Source organism: Talpa occidentalis, unplaced genomic scaffold (genome assembly GCF_014898055.3).
Source record: "Talpa occidentalis isolate TD23 unplaced genomic scaffold, MPIMG_talOcc4v2.1 talOcc4.8, whole genome shotgun sequence".
NCBI lineage: Eukaryota > Metazoa > Chordata > Mammalia > Eulipotyphla > Talpidae > Talpa > Talpa occidentalis.
Genome location: NW_023605194.1, coordinates 50,024,089 through 50,030,046, shown reverse-complemented (window position 1 = coordinate 50,030,046; position 5,958 = coordinate 50,024,089).

Here is a 5,958-nt window from a genome sequence, read left to right as displayed (position 1 = left end):
CCTACTGAGCGTTTCTCAGGAGCTCTGCTCTACCCTTGCTTATATAATATCATTAATTCTCACAACATACTATGAGGTGGATCCTATTATCATTCCTACCAAGGTTCAGAAAGGTTGAGCAATTGCCCAGCATCATACCAAGTAGCAAGAGGCCGTACTGGGATTTAAATCCAGGTGGCCTGATTTCAGAGTCCCGAAACTTGAGCTCAGTGCAGGAGTATCTCCCAAAGACAGTGCATTGAGCAGGTGTGGTTGAAGCGAGGTCCTATAAAAGAGAGAACAACACTTTCATTTCTGAAAGAGTCCCATGTGGGGGCCTTGTGGAATTTTCCACAGAAAATTCCTGAAACCTCATTTTTGTTGGGCAGTTGCTTTTCTAGGCCCTGGGGTTGACTGACCATCTGGAAGTTTCATTCCCTTCTGAATGAAACATCTCCAGGAAGCTTAAAGGTAGCTTGCCTTGAATCACTGAACAGAAGGAGGAAAGGCCTGGCTATATAGGGAAGTAAGGACATTTAATTTTAAGAAAAGCTGGTTACATAGGAGGAAAGAGCTCTCTCAAACACTCAGAAAGCTTTCTTGGGGAAGCATGACCAAACTTGTTTTGTGCAGTTCTGGGTGGCAGAACCAGGGTCAATGGTGAAGTAACAGGGGTATGCATTTCAAATCAACATTACAAATGATTTTTCTTAAACGTGTTTGAAAGCAAAATTGACAACACTGGAGGTAGTTGAGCAGTGCTCATTTACACAATTGCTCAGTGTAAAAGAGCAATCAAACAAAGACAGAGAATCAGGGACCATGATTGCTGTTCGAGAACTAATATGTTGGGTAGAAGGTTAGTGGACTACAGAAGCCTCCTCTATTTAAAGATTCCACAAGTTTATAATTATGTTTCTTTTCCTTTTCAAAACTTCACACTGAGCCATAGACTGACAAATGAACCCGACACTATCCTCTTAGAAATTCCGATATCTGCATGTCTGTGCAAAAGAATCTCATCTGTCCAGAGGCCTAACATCTGTCAACAGGGGCACTGTTTTTCACACTAATACAGTAGTAGTCAGAATAAATACCATCTCCATTTGGGAGATAGTCCTTAACAGAAGAGAACTGGCCTGCTTGCTTAGGAATATATATCAGGCACTGATACTAGAGAAATCCTTTTGAGCAGAGGCCCAGAACCTGAACAGTCATAATGAGACCAATTTAATGAGCCTCCTGTTCTACAACAATATTAATTACAACCCTGTCACAGGAGGCAGCCAACTCAAGATAAAATAGGTAAAATGTGCAGGAATTGGATCGCCTTCAGAATCTTTTCCCCAGATACAAACAAGCTTTCAGGCATGTGCATATGTCAATAGCAAGCATGACTTTAATACCGTATTTAAGATATTTGGAAGTAACATCCATGTAGTGGATCTAAACAGCAGATGTTCTTCTGAACTTTGAGTTTGTCTCTCAGAATGCATCTACCTCAAATCTGTCTGGTGAGGCTGATTGGCTCCAATTTACTGCTAGTCAGAAAAGAGAAGAAAAGGGGGTAGCAAAGGCCCTTCTTGTTAAGTAGATAGGTGCACCTCTAACCCTTTATTTGGTCAAATCTCTCCACATAAAGAAATGGAATTTTTTCAGGTAAAATTTCATCAAGGGATTGTCATCAATCAAATTCAATCAGTCATCACTAGCGGCCTATTTACTGCTAAAATGTATTGAGCGCTAGCAGGTACCAGGCACTATTTTAAGGATTTTAGCTCATTTGGTCATCAGAAAGAACTTGTAGTGAGCACTGGCTAGTGTCCTTTACAGGAAGCCCAGAGATGTTAAGCAGTTTGTCCAAGGGCACACAGCCAGTTCAGTGGAGCCAGGATTCAAACCCAGTCTGACTGATTTTGCAGCCAGGGTGCTTAACCACAAGGCTATGCTGTGCGCTGTGTGTTAGCAGGCAGCTCCTTTATGCCACATGTGTAGGCTGAGTACCTCCTGTGTGCCAGGCACACTGTGTAAGGCACTGGGAAGAGATAAATAAGACAGCCTCATGCAGAGTAGTTGGGTAATTCCAGCAGATCATAACAAAATGTACCATTTTCTGGGATTCAGCAAGGGCTTCTGGAAATGGTAAAGTACAACCAGAAACCTCAAAATGAATATAAATTAGGGTAAGAGTTGAAAGAATAGCTGCAGGAGGAGGTTAAAGAAGAAGCTCAGAGTCAGTTTAGGATGTCAGGAGAGTCGGCATTTGTGAATATTGGGGAATGACCGGAAAGAGAGAAGAGATCTTCTTGACAAGAAGGATTTGGGAGAGGCAGGACTTGAAATTGGCCCTTAAAATTAGACAGAGTGAAAGAAGATGGACAGTGTGTATGATACAGACTTTAAATCTGTGTATTATAGCCTTTAAATACATTGACATTTTCTCATATTTACATAACCCTCTCACTCTAACTCAGACCCAGGGAACATTGACACATGGACAAAGGTCGGACTCTAAGGGGTTAATCATCTGCCAGTCAAAAGAAGCCAATGTGGTGTTTTCTCTTTTCTTACTAAATTCACATTGGTGAGATTTTGATGGTGCAAAGATTGGGGGCGGCCAGTGAAGGGATCATGCGAGAGGACAAACATGGAATCCTGAACCTGCACTAGGGCAGGCCGTGGTTACCCAGAATCTGACAAAAAGCAGCAGAAGCAGATGAAGCAAAGCCTGTGTCCACAAAAAGCCAGGGAGACCCATAGGTCTGAAAACACACACCAATCCCTGGCTCTAGTGCCTGAACCCACTGACTTGTGAACCTAGGCCAGAGTCCATGCTCACCCCAGCTCCCCACCCCCAGATTGTGGATGGGCTTGCTGGGACCAGCACACTCTTTCCATCCCAATCCTTGCTGCCTCTGCAGGAAGGCTTCTCTGAGTTTAGTGTGCCTTGGAATCGCCTACAGGGCTGGTTGAACCACAGACGCAGGCCCCACCTCCAGAGCTTCTGAGTTAGTAGGCCTGGGATGGCGCCAAACATTTGCATTTCCAACATGTTCCCAAGTGATGTGCACGCTGGTGGGCCACATTTTGAGAATTGCTGCTCCATGGCACCTCTCCAGAATGACTTCCCCCACCCCCCCCCAGCCCCTCTGGCTTTCCTCACAGAATCACTGTGCTTCTAAGTCAATGCGTACTGCAAAGACAAACCCACGGCCTTAAGGAGGAGCCTGACAAGGGAATCTGTGGAAACTGGATGGGCTCAGATGCACCTAGCACGTTGTAGGGAAGATGGGAACTATGTGAACTGGGAAATACAGGCCCCAGTAAAAGTGGGCAAGTTCCTCAGCTTGAGCCCATTTTTGCTGGGTGTCATTGCAAGCCCAGTACTGACAGCTCTTCTAGCATTCAAGAAAAGGTAGAAATTCTGAATTTTATGTAAAATATCCCAGTTCTTCAAAGCTGGTTCAAAAATTTTTTTAATTTTTTTTAATTTTTAATTTTTTAGGATTATTTTTATTTATACAAGAACTGGGGCATAGGCCAGAGGCACAGGAGGGTCTGAGGAGTCACCAGAGACAAAGTGGGGAGCAGAATAGGTGGATGACCCAAGACACTGCTGAGGGTAGCAGTGGGCAAGGCAGGAGAGGTCTGCCACGTCATGTGGGTATCTCCCTGGCCGGCTGGGAATAAAACTTGCATTGCGGACAGCTTCAAGGCACTGTGCTCAACCCCCTGCGCCACCAGGGAGGCCCTGGTTCAAAAAAATTTTTTTTAAAGATTTATTTATTTATTTTATACAAGCACTGGGTACAGACAGAAGCATGGGAGGGTGAGAGAATTCACCAGAGCCAGAGCGGGAACAGAACAGGTGGACTGATGAAACACTGCTGAGGGGAGCAGCGGGCACGGTAGAAGAAGTCTGCGTGCCATGTGGGAACCTCCTCAGCGGCCCCTCCTCGGCGGCCCGGGGATCAAACTGGTGCTGCAGAGGCTGCGGGCAGCTTCGCAGCCCAGCACTCAACCACTGTGCCACCGGGGAGGCCCCATGGTTCAAATTTTTTAAAGACACAGCAGGCCGAGTCAGGTGATTTCTTTCACCTCTTGTAGTTTTAATATTTTATGGTTTGGGCTTGTAGCAAAGTGTTCTGCTGATGTGTTCTCCCTATCACAGGGAGGAAGATTGGAAATTTGTTTGTGAGGGTCACTCATCCCTGTCATATTCTTTCCCAAAACCCATAATACCATTCTAATCATGAGAAAAGCAACACACACATACAGAGGTTGGGGAACATTCTCCAGGATATCTGACTGGCACACCTCAAGATTATTCAGTTCATACAAAAAGACTGAGAGACCCTGTCACAGACCAGAAGAGATTAAATGCAGTATGATGCCCGGGATTGGATCCTGAAGAAAAAAGACAATGATGGAAAATCTGGTAAAATCCAAGCCACGTCTGAAGTTTAATGAATAGTAATGTGCCAATATTAGCTTCCTAGCAGTGACAAAAACAGTGGTGATGTAAGATGGGGTTAACTGGATAAGGGGTACACGAAAACTTTCTGTTCTAACTGCAACTTCTCTATATATGTAAAATGATTCTAAAACAAAGAAAAATTTCTTTAAAAATAAATTCAGGGCCTGGTGGCCTATGGGTTAAGTCTCAGCTATATCACTGCTAAGGCCAAAGTTCGATCCCCAGCCAGGGCGCTAACCCACATGGCCAGCAGACCTCTCCTGTCTCACCCGCTGCCCTTAGCAGTGTATTTCAGTAAATCTGCCTGTTCTTCTTCCCACTCTGTCTCTGGTGAATCCTCTCATCCCCACACCTCTGATCTATACCCCAGATCTTATATGCAAAATAAATAAATAAATCTTCAGAAATAAATAAGTACATAAAATATAACTCTTTTTCTTAAAAACTATAAAAAGGTCTACAGGCAGCACCTTTTCCATGTGCCCCCACTCTTCCGCCTTGGATTAAAAAGTAAAACAAACAAACAAAAGGAAATTCTATGGGGACTACACCTGGGGGAAGAGGGGAAGCAAACATTGTTTAAAAATGAACAATGATGTAAAATATATATAAAATAAAATAAATGAGAAGGTTCGTCTTAGGAGTGGAATTGCTCAGAAGAGAGTACGTAAATTCTAATTTTGCTTTTCCAAAGTTCCATTTTATTAAACGATTCACCTCTCCACAAAAGAAAAAAAAAACTCTCATATTTCATAGAATCCTGACTCTAGCTAGATGTGTTCTTTCTTTGGGGTGTCTATCTTTGGAACTCTTGGTTTTTTTTTTGGTTTTTTTTTTTTTTTTTTTTCAGGAGAAGCTAGAGTTCCAGAAAGTTTAAATCATTTGACCAAGATGTCACAATGCAGAGAGTTCAACTCCCTGTTTCTGAGTCTCCACCCTGTCTTTTTAATCACCACACCTTTCTTCCTTCCTCATTTGTTTACTTCAGAAACAAACATCTTGCTTCCTCCATCAAATGATAAGCATTCTGAGGGCATGGGGCTTGCATTACTAATACTTATAACTTAGCATCTCTCACATAAAAGGTATTTAATAAATAGTTCTACTTTTATCATTATATTGACCAGAAAAAGAGGTTTTTAACTCTTTTGTATTTCCCTCACTTCATTCAGGAAATGGCTGTCAAATGTTTAACTGTGTAAGTCATTTTACTTCCCCAGACCTTAGATGCTCAGGTATAAAATAAAAGGGTTGGACTCTATCCATCTACAAGATGTATGTTCCTTGGACTAGTGATCTTTGAATCATCTGGAAGCCTTTTAGTAATGCATAATCTCAGACCCTAACCACACACACTGAACCAGAATCTGTATTTTAAACAAAATTCCACGAAATTATGTGTATGCTCATTAATGTTTGATGAGTTCTCACTTCTAATGTGCATCAAAATCACCTGATATGCTTAAAATGCAGATTTCTAGACACCCACACAGATCAACTGA